This window comes from Arachis duranensis, chromosome 2 (genome assembly GCF_000817695.3).
Source record: "Arachis duranensis cultivar V14167 chromosome 2, aradu.V14167.gnm2.J7QH, whole genome shotgun sequence".
Lineage (NCBI taxonomy): Eukaryota > Viridiplantae > Streptophyta > Magnoliopsida > Fabales > Fabaceae > Arachis > Arachis duranensis.
This window is the reverse complement of record NC_029773.3, coordinates 52,486,373-52,507,954: the sequence shown is the minus strand read 5'-3', so window position 1 is coordinate 52,507,954 and position 21,582 is coordinate 52,486,373.

The window sequence follows — 21,582 nt, the reverse complement described above, 5'->3', positions numbered from 1 at the left end:
TAAACCCAGATGTGTACAAACTCATGCTCTTTCTGTTTGCTCTAAGGGATAGAGCAAAGCTATGGCTAGATTTCCAACCCAGGGAAAGTATGGATACTTGGAATAAGGTGGTTACTGAGTTCCTCACAAAATTTTTCCTACCAAAGAAGCTGACTAAACTTAGGATGGAGGTTCAGACCTTCAGGCAGAAGGATGGTGAGACTCTGTATGAAGCTTGGGAGAGATACAAGCTACTAACTAGGCAATGCCCTCCGGACATGTTTTCCCAATGGACTCAACTAGACATCTTTTATGAAGGCTTGGGTGAAATGTCCAAGATGTGCCTAGATAATTCTGCAGGAGGTTCATTGCACAAGAAGAAGACACCGGAGGAGACTATTGAGCTTATTAAATTAGTTGCTAGCAACCAATATCTATACTCATCTAACAGGAATCCTGTGAACTCTGAGGCTCCTCAGAAGAAGGGTGTCATGGAAGTGGAAGCTCTTAATGCTATTCTTGCTCAGAACAAGCTTATGTCTCAACAAATAAATCTACTCACTCAACAGATGGGTGGCATGCAAGTCTCAGCCATCAACACTCAAAATCCACCTCAAGAGATCTCTTATGACATAGCAGGACATTTAGTGCAGAATGACAACTATGACTATGCTCAATCCTCTTCTGAACAGGTTAATTACATGGGGAGCGGTTCTAGAAATCCCAATAATGACCCCTATTCTCAAACATACAATCAAGGATAGAGAAATCACCCAAATTTTGGGTGGAGGGACAAATCCCAGAGACCTCAGAATTTTAATAATAACTCTCAGGGCAGTTTCCAACAGAACAGCTATAATAACCGCCAATCTCAGCCTCAGCAGGCTAACTCTAAATCCAAGAAAGATTCTAATTGGGAGATGATGAGGAGTTTTATGCAGGAAATCAGAGCCTCCATTAGAAACTTGGAAGTGCAAATGGGCCAGCTGAGCAAGCAAATACCTGATAGGTCTGCAAGTACATTTTCAAGTGATACAGTGGTGAACCCAAGAGAAGACTGCAAGGTTATTCAATTGAGAAGTGGTAAAACAGCTGGCTCTGAGATAAGGGCCAATGAAGAGCTAGTTGAAAAGAAAGCTCCAGAGGAGAAAAAGGAAGAAGTGGAGCATGCCCCCCCAAAGCGTGCAGACAACCCATTCCCTGACTCTCTAGACACGTATCCTACATTGCCAAAGGCTCCTGAATACAAGCCAAAAATTCCATATCCTTAGAGACTTTAGAAGGCTTCAAAAGAAAAACAGTTCTCTAAATTTTTAGATGTCTTCAAGAAGCTACAGATCAACATTCCCTTTGCAGAGGCTCTTGAGCAAATGCCTCTCTATGCTAAATTTATGAAAGAATTGTTGACCCACAAGAGGAACTAGCAAGAACAAGAAACAGTGGTGTTAACCAAGGAATGCAGTGCCATAATTCAACACAACCTTCCTGAGAAGATGCCAGACCCAGGGAGCTTTGTCATTCCTTGTACCATTGGAGATGTCACCATTCAGAGAGCTTTATGTGACCTTGGAGCCAGCATCAATCTCATGCCACTTTTAGTGATGAAAAAGCTTCAAATTGAGGAGGTAAAACCCACTCGTATTTCTCTTCAACTTGCTGATCTTTCTATTAAATTACCTGTGGGTGTTGTTAGGATTTACTTGTTAAAGTAGGACCATTTATCTTTCTTGTTGATTTTGTTATATTAGACATGGAAGAGGAGGTAAAATCCTCTATTATACTTGGTAGACCTTTTTTAGCTACAGGTAGAGCTCTGATTGATGTACAAAATGGTAAATTAACCCTGAGGGTCAATGAAGAATAGGTGGTCCTTCATGTGTTAAAGCTCTCAAGCACCTAATGATTCTGAAGGGTGTATGAAAATAAATGTTATTGAACCACTTGTCCAAGAGGTACTGAAGGCTAAGGTGCTTGATGACATTCTGGATCCTATCTCTGAGTATGAATTAGTTGAAATTGATAATTCACCACCCCAGAAAGCTATGGTTCACACGCCTAAAGCAGAGGAGGAAGCCCCCAAGCTTGAGCTCAAATCCCTACCCCCTTCTCTAAAATATGTATTCTTGGGTGAGAATGACTCATATCCAGTGATTATTAGCTCTTCCCTAAAGCCTGAAGAAGAAGAGGCACTTATTTCAGTGCTCAAGAGTCATAAAACAGCTCTTGGGTGGACCATTAGTGACTTGAAGGGGATTACTCCAACCAAGTGTATGCACAAGATCCTCCTTGAAGATGATGCTAAACCAGTTGTGCAACCACAAATGAGACTCAATCCAACCATGAAAGAGGTGGTCCAAAAAGAGGTAATGAAACTATGGGAAGCAGGAATTATTTATCCTATTTCTGACAGTCCTTGGGTAAGTCCTATGTAGGTAGTTCCCAAGAAAGAAGGGATGACAGTGATCAAGAATGAAAAGAATGAGCTTATTCCCACAAGAACTGTCACTGGATGGAGAATGTGTATAGACTACAGAAGGCTCAACACTGCTACAAGGAAGGATCATTTCCCCTGCCTTTCATTGATCAGATGCTTGAGAGGTTAGCTGGTCATGCATTTTATTGTTTTCTAGATGGATATTCTGGATATAATCAAATTGCAGTGGACCCTCAAGATCAGGAGAAGACAGCATTCACATGCCCCTTTGGAGTATTTGCCTATAGAAGAATGCCTTTTGGACTCTGCAATGCTCCAGCAACTTTTCAGAGGTGTATGCTTTCAATTTTTTCTGATATGGTTGAAAAGTTTATTAAGGTATTTATGGATGACTTTTCTGTTTTTGGTAATTCTTTTGAATCCTGCCTTAAACATTTATCTCTTGTCTTGAAACGGTGTCAAGAATCAAACCTTGTTTTAAATTGGGAAAAATGCCATTTTATGGTTATAGAATGTATTGTTCTTGGACACCGGATTTCAAGTAAGGGAATTGAGGTTGATAGAGCAAATGTGGAGGTAATTGAAAAATTACCACCACCAACTAATGTTAAGGCAATCAGGAGTTTCTTCGGTCATGCAGGATTTTATAGAAGATTTATAAAGGATTTTTCTAAAATTGCTAAACCTCTAAGCAACCTCTTGGTTGCTGATGTTTCTTTTGTCTTTGATTCTGATTGTTTGCATGCTTTTAAGACTCTAAAAGAAAACCTTACCTCTGCCCCCATTATAGCTCTCCCTAACTGGGATCTACCATTTGAATTAATGTGTAATGCTAGTGATTTTGCCATAGGAGCTGTTTTAGGACAGAGGCATGGTAAGCTTGTACATGTCATTTACTATGCCAGTCGTGTGTTAAATAATGCCCAAAAGAATTACACAACTACAGAAAAGGAATTATTAGCTGTTGTGTATGCTGTTGATAAGTTTAGGTCCTATTTACTTGGTTCTAAGATTATTATTTATACTGATCATGCTGTATTGAAGTACCTTCTAACCAAACAGGATTCTAAACCAAGATTAATCAGATGGGTGTTGCTCCTTCAAGAGTTTGATATTGAGATAAAAGACAGGAAAGGGTCAGAGAATCAAGTAGCTGACCATCTCTCCAGAATTGAGCCGGAAGCAGGAGTACAACCACCCACAGCTGTGACTGAGATGTTCCCAGATGAGCAATTGTTTTTTATTCAGCAGGCACCATGGTTTGCAGACATTGCAAACTATAAGGCCATGAATTTTATCCCAAAGGAGTACAGTAGGCAACAGGTAAAGAAGCTACTGACTGATGCAAAGTACTACATCTGGAAAGAACCATACCTTTTTAAAAGATGCTCAGATGGAATAATCCATAGATGCGTCCGGATGAGGAAAAGCAATAGATTCTTTGGCACTGTCATGGGTCTGATTATGGAGGCCACTTTGGAGGTGAAAGGACAGCTACAAAAGTCCTTCAGAGCGGGTTCAACTAGCCGACTCTCTTCATGGACTCAAGAGCATTTGTAAAGCACTGTGGCAGATGTGAAAAAGCAGCAAATCTCCCTGCCAACCATGAAATGCCACAGTAGGGAATTCTTGAGGTTGAGTTGTTTGATGTGTGGGGTATTTATTTCATGGGACCTTTTCCATCCTCACATTCAAACAACTATATTCTAGTGGTAGTTGACTATGTGTCCAAGTGGGTGGAAGCTGTGGCTTTGCCCACCAATGATGCCAAAGTGGTAATGAGCTTTCTTCAAAGATATATCTTTAGCCAGTTTGGTGTCCCACGGACACTCACTAGTGATAGAGGAAGCCATTTCTGCAACAGACAGCTGGACTCTCTTTTGCTGAGATATGGAGTCCGTCATAAAGTGGCAACCCCCTATCACCCTCAGACAAGTGGACAGGTTGAAGTTTCCAACAGGGAACTTAAGAGGATTCTAGAGAAGACCGTCAGTATTTCCAGAAAGGACTGGTCTAAGAAGCTTGATGATGCTCTCTGGGCATACCAGACAGCGTACAAGACTCCCATTGGCATGTCCCCTTATCAGTTGGTCTACGGAAAAGCCTGTCACTTGCCAGTTGAGCTGGAGCATAAAGCTTACTAGGCAATCAGGTATCTGAATCTTGATTCGGAAGCTGCAGGAATCAAGCGAATGCTTCAGTTAAATGAGCTTGATGAATTCAGATATTCAGCCTATGAGAATGTCAAGCTCTATAAGGAAAGAACCAAGCTACTGCATGACAAAAAGATTGCCATCAGAGTCTTTGAGTCAGGACAAAGAGTGCTTTTATATAATTCAAGGCTCAAATTCTTTCCCGGGAAGCTGAAATCTCGATGGTCAGGACCGTTTGTGGTTACCAGAGCTTCACCATATGGTCATGTGAAAATACAGGAAGAGAATTTGGACAGAAAATTCACAGTGAACGGCCAGAGGTTGAAGCACTATCTTGGAGGCGAGATTGATCGCCAGAGGTCCACTCATCTGCTGAATTAGCAGAACTGACCGTTAAGCTAGTGACGATAAAGAAGCGATTGTCGGGAGGCAACCCGATAAATTCGTATCCTTAGCCAATTTTCATAGAAGTATTTTTCTTAGTATTTTATTGAGTTCTTACTAACTTTCTGATCATGCAGCTATTTTATCACAGGAACCGAACACCTCAAGCTAAAAAAAAAGAGCACATGACGCGCACGCGTCACTTACGCGAACGCGTCAATCATGTGTGTGTGAAAATCAATAATTGAAAGAGAGTTGTGCAGGAGTGGCGCCAGAATGGAGCCTTTCCCACAAACGATCCCACGCGTTCGCGTACCCCACGTGTCCACGTTATTTGTAATTTTTGCCATTCATGCGGATGCGTCACTGACGCGTATGCGTGACCTGCAAAATCGACGTAAAGAAGTGTTTGACAGAAAGTTGCACTGGCTTGGGGCCGGAAGTGTGCTAAAAGCACAAATTTGGGTACGCGTTCACGTCAGTTGCACTTATGGCCATCCACGCGAGCGCGTGCATGGCGCGAACGCGTCGTATGAAAATTTGGCTCCCAAGCCATGTAAATAGAAAGTCACGCGGGTGCTCGGCTAGCTTCGTGTGAATCGCACAAAATCATTAGCACGCGGACGCGTGCCTGACACTTACGCGTCATCATGATAAATTCGCAACCGACGCGTACGCATGCTGCACGCGTACGCGTCGTCATTGCCGCACCATTTTCACTATTCTTTCTCTCTCTCTCTCTCCCATTCCTAAGTCTCTCTTATTCTTTTATCTTTATATTCCTCTCTCCTCTCACTATTTATTCCTGTTTTCAGTTCTTCTTTGCTTGAGGACAAGCAAACCTTTAAGTTTGGTATTGATGCTGCGCTTATTGGTTTTCTGGCACAAAAGGGAGGCAAATCATCTTCACTAAGGAACACAACCTGAAGAATAAAGAGACCGCTAGGATAACTAAGGTGGTTGAGTTCCTTTCATTTTTATTCCTCCCCCTCTTCTTCTACGTTATGTTCCGATTTTCTGCTATTTTGCTTTGTTTATTGCATGATCCTTTATTAGTTAGAATCCTAGGACTAGTTTAGTTTTTCCTTAAAATGCTTTAATTCTGAAAGATGTCTTATGCATTGCCCACTGAGCTTGAAGTCAAAAATTTTTTTTGATGTATTGCATGAGAAATTGAGTTTAATTTTAAGAATAATCTTATTTACTTAAATGTGGTGGTATTTTCTGTAATTTTTGAATGCATGATATGAACAGTGTATATTTGAATTTGAATCAAGGGATGTTGATGTATAAGGAATAGGAATTTAGAGAATTATTATGACTTCTCTGAAATAAACAAAAATTTAATCCTTGAAGCAAAAGATTTAAAAAAATTAAATATAAATAAATAAATAATAAAAGCAAAGTCCAAGGCTCTGAGCATCAATGACTAGGGAGGTCAGACATGATTAAAAGCTCAAAGAGTTGTTTCCCTAGTCATATGCTTGTGGTGTGATTGTGTCAATTAATCCTTGAGACAGAACACTTAGAGTCGAGATCAATTGCATTTAACAGAGTATGCCAAAGGCTTTGAGCACCACTGTCTGGGAGTAATTAAAAGAAAAATCAGAACTCAAAGAGAGTTCCCCAGTTAAGTGCTTGTGGTGTTTCTGTGTCAAATAAAGCTTGAGACAAAACATTTAAAGTCATGGCTAGGCTCAAGGTGCAAAGCACCAAAGAAAAACAAATTAAAGTAAATTTTGCTGTATTCAAGGATTAAACTGAAATATAAAGATCAGAGAATTCATAATATTATCCGTATTCAAATTCCGAATGACAATGACATTCTTGATTCAAAGGAGAGAGAGATGCCAAACCTATTCAGGATTACAGTTATAAACCCCACTATAAAAAGAGACATGAGCTTAATCGAACTCTCATTCTCATGAAAATTCACATCCCAAGCCTATATTAGTTTTGGTTGCTTGAGGACAGTCAACAGTTTAAGTTTAGTGTTGTGATGCGTGAGCATCTTATCTATCTTTTCCTAGTGAATTTGCATCTAATTTGTTGAGTTTAATTAAGAATTAATTATATTTTAGCCAATATGGATGCTATTTTGAGTTTTGTGCAATTTTATTTATTTTAGGTAGCATTCAGAAGGATTTGATGAAGTTTCTGCAGAGAAAAAGAAGAAACCAAAGAGACGACCAGCGAAGACTGACGCGGACACATAGCTCACGCGACCGCACTGAATGGATAAATCGCAATGATGCGATCGCGTACCTGACGCGAACGCGTGCACTGGAATCTGCACAAATGACGCGAGCACGTGGACGATGCAGACGCGTCACATGCGCGTCTGCAAAAACATAGAAGACACTGGTTACGATTTTGGGCCGCGTTTTGACCCAGTTTCTGGTCCCCACCCATCAGCTGAAGGCTTGTTAATTAATTCGAATTTAAATTCAAATCTTATCTTGGAGGAAAAGATATTATTTTTAGTTTTAGATAATTAGATTTTAAATTTATTAGGATTAGTTATAAATAGGAACTCTGTACATTTAGACAGGATCACACATATTATTACTAGAACCTTATTTTTTCCTCTCTGAACCATGAGCAACTAATCCTTCATTGTTAAAGTCAGGAGCTCTATCTATTTGTATGGATTTATTCGTTTGATCTTTCTAATTTAATTCGTGTTTAGATTTATATTTCAATAATTATTTTTGTTCTTTATTTTATGAATATTGGGTGGAACAGAAGTATGATCCATGTTCTAATTGAGTTCTTGTAAAACTTGGAAAAGCTCTTTACTTGAACAACAGCTTGAAAACATATTATACTAAATTTTTAATTGTTTGTATTTAACGGGATACGTGACATATAATCCCCTTATTTGTGGATAATTAGGATTCTTTTGGCATATAAACCAGAAATTGATCAACACCCTTTAATTGGAATTAATTGACCAAGGAATTGGCAATTAATAAAATTTAGAGGGGACTAGGAAGGTCTAAGGAATTAGGGTCTAGTCACATATAGTTTGCCATGAAATTAAATCTTGCATGATTAAAATAGTTAGTAAGAAAAATAAATCCGAAAAATAGATAACTCTGAAACCTTAACTGTTTTCTCAAATATTTTATTCCTAACTAATTGCTGCTTGCTTTCTGAAATTCTTAAAGTACTGTTTAATGCTCTTTAAATATCTCAACACCATTTTCTGCTTGCCTAACTAAGCTTATCACTCAATAACTGTTGCTTGATCCATCAATCCTCGTGGGATCGACCCTTACTCACGTAAGGTATTACTTGGTACGACTCGGTGCACTTACCGGTTAGTTTGGGAGTTATAAAATACCGCACCAATGGCGGAGCTAGTTAACTATATCTTCCCAACACACTCACTGTAAGACTCCTCTGACTTACAGGGGTGTATGCTAATTGTGTGTTCTCGATACCTCTGTAAGAGTCCTCTGACTTACAAAATAGCATTATAGCTAAGTATCCCAGGGAAGCGCTCTCAGTGGTCGTACCACCGTCTATCTGACTGCCTCTCTGCAGCAGATTCTTACATAATCATTCTCATTGTCATCATTCATTATCATTCTCATTATTCATCATCACTTTCACATTCTTATGCAGTACCTCTTTCTTTCTCTATTCAATCATGCTATACAAACTCTACAGCTTTTACTTTTACTACATCTTAACTCAAACCATTTCTCTGTATCAGATTACTCTTTTCTCTATATCCCTTTATTCTTCTTTGGTTTCTCTTTTCTCTGTATATCTTTACTTTTCTCTGGTTACTCTGTTCTCTGTATTTCTCTACTCTGCTCTGATTTCTTGATTTAACGTATGTATTTAAAGCTAATGTAAATTTCGGTATGAATAGTTAGCCTGTCCTAAGTATAGGTTCATTAAGTCTATAATGAAACAGTTTAACTTTTCATATAATACCTTACCCTAGTCGAAACTCAAGGACTAACTATGTTGCCCTAGTTCGTTCACTAATCTCTGTCTATTTTTCTATCATTAAAACTTTATAGATTTTTCTTCGATTTTTACCTCTTCTTTAACTTTTTATCTTTCCTTTATCTTTGACTCACTAACATGTTATTACCACTCCCTAAGTATTTTATGAAGGTAATTATGAGATTCTGCGCTAAAGTTGTTTTTCTAAGGCATTTACAGAAAACTGCCTTTTCCGTATTATTTTATTATTTTTATTAAAATATTATTTTTAATTAAATATTATTATTTAATATTTTATTATTATTTATTATTTTATCATTAAATTTTTCAAAATTACCCCCACTTTAACTTTTAACCTTTAAGATTTATTTTTTACCATCCATAACTTTTAATATTTCTACTTTAACCACCCTAACTTTTAGAAATTACCAAATAACTCCTGAAACACCAAAAATTTTACTTTCTTGCCCTTTTCAAGATCTAAGGCATGTTCTTCCATGTTCTTCATCACACTCAAAGTGTTCTTTGTGTTCTTCATAAATTATTCAGATTCTTTCTTTATTTTTACCTGTTTTTCAGTCTTTTCAACAACCGATTTTAACCAAAATTCATAATAAATTTCCAGCCACTAAAACTCTATCTTTTCTACATGATTTTAATACCAATTGAACTCCAATTTAAGCTCTAGGGTTTCGGTTTCCAGCTGCACTCAAGAACACAAATTCATAGCTTGAATTTCATCAAATTTCAACAAATTTTCATCAAATTTTCAACAAGAATCACTCATATAAATCATCAATTTCAAGCACAGCCAAACCAAATCATAATCACACAACTTAAACATGATCAATCAAGATTAAATTCATCAAACTACCTGGTATACTTTCAGGTGGTCTTAAGCACTTTTTCCTCCTAAATCACATCAAGAACAACTTTAAATCCACAAACCCTCAACTGACCAAATCTCTCTCAGCACATTAGGAAAGGATATCTCACCTTAGACTTGCTGGAAATTTATGTTTCTTGGCCCTCAAGTCAAGTTAAGCATGATTCCTAAGGAAGAACATCAAGAAAACACATGTTTAAGCATGTTTCCTTGAAAACTGAATTCAAAGGAGAAAGGGACAGCCATCTAACCTTATTTCCAGCCTTGATAAGTCATATGATCATGTAGAGAAAGAAGAAAGGATCATTTTGGTCGGATTAAAATTTTGATTTGAGTTTTAGTTCAACAGAAATTAAGCTTTGAAGATTTATGAACCAAGAAATTTCTCTCCTTTTTCTCTTGATGATTTTCGGCCACAATGAGCAAATAAAGAAGCCTTGGGAGTTTTGGGGATGTAGGGTGAGTTGTGATTGGTTGGCTTGGAGGTGGGTTAAAACAATATTAAAATATCTCAGGTGTATAACTACTAAAACTAAATGTATCGAAACACTTGTAAAAACATCTCTAAAAAATATTTTATGAGCTACTAGCATAAATGACACTAGTAACATATTTACTATGAGAATAGAACATATATGATGAGGCCTTAGCATTGCTAAAGTCATAAGAGAGTGCTGGTGCTAAGCTGCACTAGTAAACTGTGAATTTGGTTAAACCAATTTCCTGTTTTTAACTAAAACAGACCAGCTAACCTTATAATATCATTCAAGCATCATCTAATACTACTATAATGATAGTATTATACTATTATCTCGATTCTCTCATGAATCGTGTCCAGTTCATCAAACAGAGACTATTTACAAAAACTAGAACCAAAACTCCTAACCGATACGGTTCAAAAACTAGGTTTTTTGCGATTGCATTGTTGAGCTTGCCTCAAAAGAGGTTCTAGCTTAAAGATGACATAATGACAATGAGGATTGAGATGCTTGATGATACCTCAGAGGTGTTCCCTTTAGTGATCTTCCAGAGAAATCCGTACCTTCGAAAAGGATCTCACGTACTCAAAAATCGGGGTTATTACATACATAACCATAGAATTAGGCATGACACCTAGTCATTCACTTCATATCAATCTTCATCATCCAGCCTCATTATTCATTGCACAAATGGTGGGGAAGAGAGAATAGTGACCAAGAGAGAGAGAACCGTAACCCTCACCAAATTTTCGGCTTCGATTTTTTGCGATTCGTAACTCCGATAAAAAAACCTAATTTGGTAAAAGTGTTTGTATCCTCCTCCTCTACGTGTTGACATCACTTTTGATCGGTGAAAGTTGATGATGTCATAGCTCCCCTACCCCTTGGGTTCGGCCAACTGGAGTTCTAGGAGGCATAGATGATTCTGAATGTTTTTCCCTTTGACAGCTCGGTCAGAAGGCTCCTCCAGAGCTTCGCATATTTTGATTTCGTACGAAGGTAGAGTTTTGGTAATTTTATAATAATTAAATATGAATTTGATAATTGAATGTTGGTTTGATTGATTATTGTTGAGTTTGATTGAGTTTTATGTTGAATTTGGTTGAATTATCATTATGTTTGAGATTATGGTTTGGCACGAAGAACGAGTTGAGATGATTGCTTACCTGCTGAAAGCGAGTAGAGATATGGTGGTGAGTCCTCCGAGTTTTGCTTTCCTGAGATACATCGGCCAATCCAGGGGATGGTCACACCTGTAAAACAGAGGTTGCTTAAAGAGGTTATCGATACATACATTGGCTAGAGAGAACCTCACCTGTAAGACAGATATTTCTTACAGAGATTATTTTTGCACACATCAGCTCAAGAGAGTCGCACCTGTAAGACAGAGGTTGCTTACAACGGTTCTGGCACTAGAAACCAAACTTAGACAAAGGTTGCAGAGTTACGTCGGGAGAGGGTCAAAACTGACAGATGAGCTCATTTCCTGCATTAGGGATAGACATGCATCATACTTGTTTGCGCATATTTTTTTTAGTGTGTTTTCTATGATTGTGGGAGTGCTGAATGATTGTTTGAATTTTGTGTTCTATAATTGTTGAATTGGATTGTACTTTGTTGTCTGTTGTTGCTGACCAAGTATATATGAAACGAATATAACTATACACACCGACTCTACTAAGAACTCCCCAGTTCTTATCCCTATCTCCACCCCTTTCAGCTACAGGTGTGAAGGCTTAGTGCAGAACTACAAGAGCATAAAAGATTCTGTTTACAAGTTGAGTTGTTAGATTTTATTTTTCCCTCATCATTTATTGTTTTAGTTTTACAGGGGTATGAATTGTATCTGAGGATCTTTGAGTAAGTCTATATATATAATGCTATGTGAATATATATATATATCATATTAAATAAATATAGTAAGAAATTAAAGGAATAGAGGTAAGAAGCACTCAGACTTTTAGTATGATCATGAGGTGTTAAAAGATAGGGTGTTACAATTCTTAACCTCGTCTCCCTTCCGAGTCGTGATCCTTATTTTGGTAGAAAAACTGGCAAGTTTGGAATAATTGTTATAGAACTTTCTGGCTTCTTCTAGTGTCTTAAAAGTCATGCCCACCTTTGGGACAAATTATTCATCCATAACACACTTGGTCTGCATAATGAACCGAACACGTCATTATGGTGAAACAGTTGTATAGTACTAAATGAATGGAACATTATCAATTATATAAAATCAAATTCAAACAGCTTTTTGCATAATGAACCAAATATGTCATTATGGTGAAATAATTGTATACTACTAAATGAATAGATTATTATCCATCATAAAAAATCAAATTCAAATGGCTTTCTGCATAATGAATCGAACACCTTGTTAAGGTGAAACAATTGTATAGTACTAAATGAACGGAATATTATCCATTATATAAGTTCAAATTTGAAGAGCTGTCTGCACAATGAATCGAACACCATATTAAGGTGAAATAATTATATAGCACTAAATGAACGGAACATTATCCATTATATAAATTCAAATTCAAAAAACATGTGTCTACATTATCAATTCAATTCAATTCAATTCAATTCAATTCAAAACATCAACGTGCATTCAATTCAATTCAATTCAATTCAATTTAACAATTACATTCCAAATCTCATCCGCTTGATAGGATTCATAAGAATAATCCAAATCGCTATCATTTCAACTGATTTGAAGTTGAATCATTCATTGTTTCAATTCAGAAGATAAATGCTATGTCTAGATCGAAGAAGAAAATGAAGAAGAATGAGAAGAAGATAAATCCAACGTAAGCAGATCGAAGAAGAAAATGAAGAAGATGGATGCGTGCAGAAAAGAATGACAAAACTTATTACGTTGAATGGAATGCAAATCAAAAAATAAAAAGAAGGAGGAGGAGATTTAGGTTGCAGCAGAGAAGGTTTACGTTAACTGTAACACCTCGAATTTTTGAAGATTAAATAATTAGTTATTTAAGAGTTATCATATTATATTAAGATTTTATTTTTAAAAAATTATTTTTAACGAAAATAATTAAATAAAATTCTATGATTATTGAAGTTTAATTTAATTATAACATATTTTATTAGTTTAAATTATTTATTAAAAATTATTTTAATAGGTAAAATTAAATTAATTTTATTTATTTATTTATTTATTTATCTATTTATTATTATTATTAGTTTTCATAAGGCCACAAGGAAAAAGGATTAGCCAAGCCATTGAGAGAAAAAAGAAAGAAGCCAAACGTGGCTTATATATGTGTATATATACATGCTTAACAAGACATATTTCCTTATTTCCATCAAACACATCATCACCATCATAAATTCTCTGGTTCCTTCTTCCTCTTTTGATCACCGAACATCACAAGGAAAAGAAAGTGAGAGCCGCGAGGGAGAGAAAATGAGAACCACCATGATCGGAATATTCGGCTCTTGATTTCTTGAGATCTGTAACTCGAATAAAAAATCTAATACGATAAAAGTATTTGTATTTTTTTTTCTCTACACGTTGGCGTTACTTTTGTTCTGTGAAAGTTAATGTTAACATAGCTCCCTTCCTCCTTGAATTCGGTTAATTGGAGTTTTAGAAGGGACAGACGATTTTTGATATTTTCCTCTTCAACAGTTTGGTCAAAAAGTTTTTCCAGAGCTTCCGTTGTTTTGATTTCGTACGAAGGTAGGGTTTGATAACTTTATAATAATTAAATGTAAATTTGATAAGTGAATGTTGATTTAGTTGATTATTGTTTGAGTTGGAATAATTTTATGTTAAATTATTGTTGTTGCTTGTGATTTGTTAGTTTGACTATAAAGAACAACTCATCTGTGGTTGTTTTAATGGTTATAGAATGGTTGTGATGTGGTATTTTGAAAAAATTGATGAAATTTGGTGGTTGAAAGAATAAATTAAAAGTTTAGAAAAATTGGAAACCGAAAGACTCGAAAACGGATTAAAATACAAGTGATATTTTGAAAGGAAAAGGCTAAGGGTTTCGGTTTTGGTATAAGAGGAAGATTAATATTTAAACTTTATTTTTGAAGAGTAACATTGTATTTGTATATAAAAATTGAGGTACAATTTGTAATTATATAAGTTTTCGAGTGTTTTGGGTAATAAATAAAGTACGGGGGGTAAAAATGAGTATTTTATAAATATTCAAGGTAATTTTTATAAATATGAAAATAAGTGAGAGTTTTAAATATAATTTTATAAAATGTTAAGGTTATAAATAGAATATTAAAAAGTTCGTGAATTGGAAAGTAATTAATAAAAGTTTAAAAATAAGGTTTTATAAACTAAATTTTAAGAAAAGATATATATATTATTTATTATTTAAATTTTTCTATTTATATTATTGTTAATAATTTATTATGAATTTTAATTAGTAGAGATATTATTAATATTATTATATGTTAAAAAAGAGAAACCGAATGATTTTAAAAGCTTTAAACTTTATAATTTTTTTCATAAGACGCTTAGGGAAAGGCGAGGGAATAATGCGGAGATAAATTATATTATGGAATGATAGGAAAGAAAAGAAGAAGAAAGGAAAGAAAAGTAAAGAAAAATATTAAAGAATCTCTGCCACAGGAGAGCAAAGAGCAAGTATTAAAAGAATCTAAAGAACCTCTGCAACAGGAGAGCAGAGCATAGAGTAGGAACAAAAGAAATAAAAGAAAGAACAAAACAAAATTAAGATAAGCAGAGATATTGTTTGGCACTGAGAACGAGCTAAGATGATTGCCTACCTGCTAAAAGTGAGCAGAGATATGGTGGTGAGTCCACTGAGATTTGTTTTCAGAGATATATCGGCCATTCCAGGAGATGGTCGCACCTGTAAGACAGAGGTTGCTTACAGAGGTTATCAATACATACATTGGCTAGAGAGAGCCTCAACGGTCATACCGAGGTTGCTTACAGAGATTATATTTGTATACATCAGCTCAAGAGAGTCGCACCTGTAAGACAGATGTTGCTTACAGCGGTTATGACATTGGAAGCCAAACTTTGACAAAGATTGCTGAGTTACATCGAGAGCGGGTCGAAACAGACACATGAGCTCATGCCCTACGATAGGAATAGACATGTATCATACTTGCTTGCAAATATTTGTTTGTGAATGTGTTTTGGCCAAAGATTGACCTACAAATAAGAGGTTGACACATGGAATGGTTGATTATAATAAAAATTATTTTAAAGATATGCTTTTGTGAATTACATTAATGTAAGCAAGTCATAATTTTCACAAATTTTCAAAAAAAAATTCAAAAATTTTTTGTGGGCCTTCGACAATGTAAACAAAAAAATGGGAAAAACTAAATTATAAGAAAAAAAGAAAAATATAAATACATAAAAAAAGAGATAAACAAGAATGTTGTGCAATTAATAATAAAAATGAGAAACCAAATAAAAAAATAAAAAAATAAGAAACTACGACGTAAATTTAAAGTTTATAAAAAAATCTTATTGTTTTTAGTTATTTTAAATTTTCGTAATTGAATTCCAAACCAACAAATTGAGTAAAACCTCATTTAATTGCATTATATTTTGATATTTTTTAATTTTGTATTAGATATCTATTAATAATTATTGATTCTTTCTTTAAATGAATAATATAAAAAAGAACTAAGCTGAAAACTTAAAATTAAAATTTGTCGTATTATGAAATTTTAAGTTTTTTTTCTATTCAAATATTTATATTGATAATTTGGTTTCTGTTATATATGTTATATCTCTTAATTAATTTTTTATAATTAAAATTTGTAATTGAGTATATTTTATTTTTTTAATTTAATTTTTTGATTGATTATTTTTTAAATAAATGTATACGACAAAAAGAATCCAAATTCTTGCACAAAAACGTGGCCATTATGTGTGTATACTTGGTTTATTTATTTTAATTAACTGCAGAGCTTTTTTATTTTTTATACTTAGTTTCTCATTTTTATTAACTACACAACTTTTTTATTTATCCCTTTTTTTTGGTTTATTTATATTTTTTCCCTTATAATTTAGCTTTTCCCATTTTTTTGTCTACATTGTAAAAGGCCCACAAAAGTTTTTTTAAAAATTTGTGAAAATTATGGCTCGCTTACATTAATATAATTCACAAAAGCATATTTTCAAAATAATTCTTATTATATATATATATCTTTGTGATTAAGTGATTAAAGTAAAAACTTTCTGTTTTCTTAACTAAAGTTTCGATTCATATTCACAAAGATTCAATATTAAATAAACATAGTGTATAATTAAAGAAATAGAGGTAAATAGCGCTCGAACTTTTAGTGCGATCATGAGGTGCTAAAAGCAGGGAGCGTTACATTATGGTATCAGGGCAGTTCGTCCTGTTAGAGCCTTGAGAATAGATTGACTATGCTTCACTGTATACTTTGAGTGTCTGTCATGTGATAGGATTTGTCTTTGTCTTAATGACAAGAGTTTAGATTTTATATGCATGATTGTCTCTTGATTAATGTTATTACCTTACCATTGCATTTCTCATGGTATTAGGTCTGGCCAACTTAACACTGATGATTTGTGTATACGGGAACACTAATGGATTATCATAGATGAAATAGAAATAATAGGTTATGCGAATCAAGGGATTTGGTTTCGTTAGAAGTTACGTTTTATGGGTTGGATTCGATTCGACGTATAGTTTCTATTCGTGCTATGTGACTTGGTGTCATCTCTTCTTTCGTTGTTTTTATTGAAATTCTTTGTTTCGGATTCATCCTTAAAATGTGATTTGATTATTCTCCAACCAAATCTTATTGTCGGCCCTATTTTCTTTAATTTAAGTTTGAACTTATTTTAATGTATCAATTTTTGAGGACGAAAATTTTTATAATTAGAGTAGGATGTAACATCCCGAATTTTTTAAAATTAAATAATTAATTATTTACGAGTTATTATATTATATTAAAATTTTATTTTTAAAAAATTATTTTTAATAAAAATAATTAAATAGAATTTTATGATTATTAAAGTTTAATTTAATTATAACTTATTCTATTAGTTTGAATTATTTATTAAAAATTATTTTAATAAATAAAATTAATTTTATTTATTTATTATTATTATCAGTACTACTACTATAACTACTAATACTTATTTCCGTTCAATTAGCCAACATCATTAAGGGGAATATGCATATATACATATATAATAACGACACATGCTTTTATTTATTTATTGTCCTTGACACCTAACAACTAAATTGCCACTTTATGATTACCATTAATAATTATTCAGTTTTCATAAGACCACAAGGAAAAAAGATTGGCCGAGCCATTAAGACGGAAAAAGAAAGAAGCCATACGTGGCTTATATACGTGTATATATATATATAATATATATACATGCTTAACAAGACACATTTCCTTATTTCCATCAAATACATCATCACCATCATAAATTCTCTAATTCCCTTCTTCCTCTCTTGGTCACCGAGCATCACAAGGAAAAGAGAGAGAGAGCCGTGAGGGAGAGAAAATAAAAACCACCGTGACTTCGGCTCTAGATTTTTTAACATCTGTAACTTCAATAAAAAATCTAATCCAATAAAAATATTTGTATCTTCTTTTTTTAAAATTGGCGTTATTTTTTTTTTTGTAAAAACTAACGGTGACATAACTCTCTTCTCCCTTGAATTTGTCCAATTGGAATTCTAAGAGGTATAGATGATTTCTGTTATTTTAATTTCGTACGGAAGTAGGGTTTAGTAACTTTATAATAATTAAATGTAAATTTGATAAGTGAATGTTAATTTGGATGATTTTTATTTGAGTGTGAATGAGTTTATGTTGAATTATTGTTGTTACTTGCGATTTGTTGGTTTGGCTATGAAGAACAGTTCAGCTGTTGTTGTTTTAATAGTTTTGGAATGGTTGTGATGTGGTATTTTAAGGAAATTGATGAGATTTGGTGGTTGAAAGATTAAATTAAAAGTTTAGAAAAATTGGTAATCGAAAGATTAAAAAACGGATTAAAATACAAGTGATATTTTGAAAGGGAAGGGCTAAGGGTTTTGATTTTAGTATAAAAGGAAGGTTAATATTTAAACTTTATTTTTAAAGGATTGTATTTGTATATAAAAATCGAGGTACAATTTGTAATTATATAAGTTTTCGGGTATTTTGGGTAATAAATAAAGTACAGGGAATAAAAAAGGGTATTTTAAAAAAGTTCAGGGTTATTTTATAAATATGAAAATAAGTGAGGGTTCTAAATATAATTTTATAAAATATTAAAAAGTTCATGATTTAAAATTAATAAAAATTTAAAAATAAAGTTTAATTAGTAGAGATATTATTAATATTATTATAAGTCAAAAAAGAGCAAATCGAATGATCTTAAAAGGTTTAGAGAATACAGACTTAATTAAAGTATTTTATAATTTTTTTCAAGACACTTAGGAAAAGGCAAGAGAATAATGTAGAGATAAATTATATTATGGAATGATAGGAAAGAAAAGAATAAAAAAGGAAAGAAAAAGAAAGAAAAATATTTAAGAACTTCTGCCATAGGAGAGTAGAGAGCAAGTATTAAAAGAATTTAAAGAACCTCTACCACAGGAGAGCAGAGCAAAGAGTACGAACAAAACAAACAAAAGAAAGAACAAAACAAAAAGGAGATAAGCAGAGATATTGTTTGGCACTGAGAACGAGCTAAGATGATACCTACTTGCCAAAGGTGAGTAGAGATATGATGGTGAGTCCACTGAAATTTGCTTCCAGAGATACATCGGCCAATTTAGGGAATAGTCGCACTTATAAGACAGAGGTTACTTACAGAGGTTATCAATACATACATGGCTAGAGAGAGCCTCACCTGTAAGACCGAGGTTGCTTATAGAGGTTATGTTTGCATATATCGACTCAAGAGAGTCGCACCTGTAAGACAGAGGTTACTTACAGAGGTTATGACACTGGAAGCCAAACTCAGACAAAGGTTGCTGGGTTACATCGGGAGTGGGTCGAAACCGACACATGAACTCATGGCCTGCGATAGGAATAGACATGCATCATTCTTGCTTGCAAATATTTGTTTGTGAATGTGTTTTCTATAATTGTGTGTGCTTGTGATTGTATTTTATGTTGAATTAGATTGTACTTTGTTGACTGTAATTGCTGACCAAGTATATATGCAATGAATATAACTATACACCCCGATCCTATTAAGAACTCTCCAATTCTTACCCCTTATTTCTACCGCTTTCAGCTACAGATACGAAGATTTAGTGCGAAACTACAGGAGTATAGAAGATTAAGTTTGCAAGTTAAGTTCTTACATTTTATTTTTCCCTCGTCATTTATTGTTTTTAGTTTTTAGAGGATATATATATATATATATATATCTTTGAGATTAAGTGATTAAAGTATTCGAAATTTTAGTGCGATCATGACGTGTTAAAAGTTAAGGCGTCACAGTAACAGTTTATTACGTTAAGATGTTAGACGCGTGTATAACAAACGAATTGGAGGATAGGGGAAGCGCGTCTAGCAAACAAGGCTTGGATAACTTGAATGTATTTTTTACATGAATATAAAGCATTTTTGTAAAACTAATTTCAATTATTTTTGAATAAATTAATCAATAGAACTTACATAAATAGAATTGACACCCTATTTTTATTTCATTTTTGATTTTGAAATATATAATTAAGACATTTTTTATACTTAAACCTTTTTTGTTTCAGTTTTCTATATTTTATGTGGGGTTTCAACCGTAAATGTAATAATTTTTCCTACTAATCATTTTATACAAAATATAGATAAAATTAATTTTTTTATCTTTTTCTTTTCTAATTTTGAATTTAAATTTTAAATTTTTTCCTTCAATCAATAATTTTAAATATAATATTTCATTGAACATTCATTAACTGGAATAAAAGATATTATATAATAAAAACCATATTTGATAACACTAAGTGACTAACTAAAATTAATAAAAAAAATTATTTTTCTTAATTAATTTCGTTTTACTTATTTTTTTTCTATGCAAAAGGTGTGAAAAAGGGTGGGGGTGTTCTTCACGCTCTTGAGAGCGCTTGTACATGACGATTCTAGCTGTTTCTATTGAAATGCATGCCAAAATGAGAAAGCATGTATTGTTGCGAAAAGATTAAGGATTCTCATGTAGATCAGTGGATATACTTTTAGTTTCATATATATTTTTCATATTAAATAGATAAAAATTGAGTAATATTTTAGGTGTCATTAGTGACATGTCATCATAAATAATTTTTAAAGTTTTTTTTTATTTATTTTTTCAAATTTTAATTAAAATTCTTATATTTTCTCATAAAATTTAATAAATAAATAAATATTTTGAATTGTGTTAGTATTTTTATATTTACAAAAATTTTCAACTCAAAAGCAAACAAGAAATGAAGCTTTTCTACAAAGAAAAATACAAAGACAGCAGAAACGTGGCCTAAAGAATTGGAAGCGTGTTTACCGTGATATTGTGACTCACTTTTTCTTGTTTAAACTTGATGCTCAACATACTCTTCATGGCATTTACTTATGCTTTGATTTTACTCTTGCATCAAGTATTAGATGATATGCCTTAGCTTATATTGTTTTCTCCTTTACATGTTGTAACTACCATGTAGTTAAGAACCTTACTCTTATTTGGCATTAGCCCATCTACGTTCTATTTATTTTGATATCTTTATTGTAGACTTGATTTTCTTTATTCTTCTTCTCCTTTTAGGCTGGCCACCACCAAGAAGGAAAAAGGAAAAGTTTTTAAATGGGGCAACAAACAAGTCATCCGCACAACTTTTTGAAACTCATCAGTTGTAGCAACCCATCCACCTTGCTCTCCTTTGCATGCAACGAGGACAGTACAATCTTCAAGTGTGTGGAGGTCATTCGACTGATCTCCATGGGTAACAATTTCCTTTTTCAACACCAATGTTAGCTAGTTGTTGCATTGCATGATAGGTTGCATGTTAGTTATAATTTGTACATATTTTTACCACTTCTTTCTTATTAGGACTACTTGGTTAGGGTGATGATTTCTTTCCAAGAAATTGTTTTAGGGCACCCTACCAATATAAAAATTTTGTTGAACTTGCTTGAAAGAATTTATTTCGAAACATGATTTTTGAGCTAAGAACACAAGCTTGTGAGTTTTGAGCCTAATTACATGGTTACATCTTATAACCACTTATTTTTCCTTCTTGTGTGCAATTATTCTCTTTCTATGATTGTAATCTTTGATTTGTTTAATTCTGTATGTCCATTATTCCTTGTATTCATGCA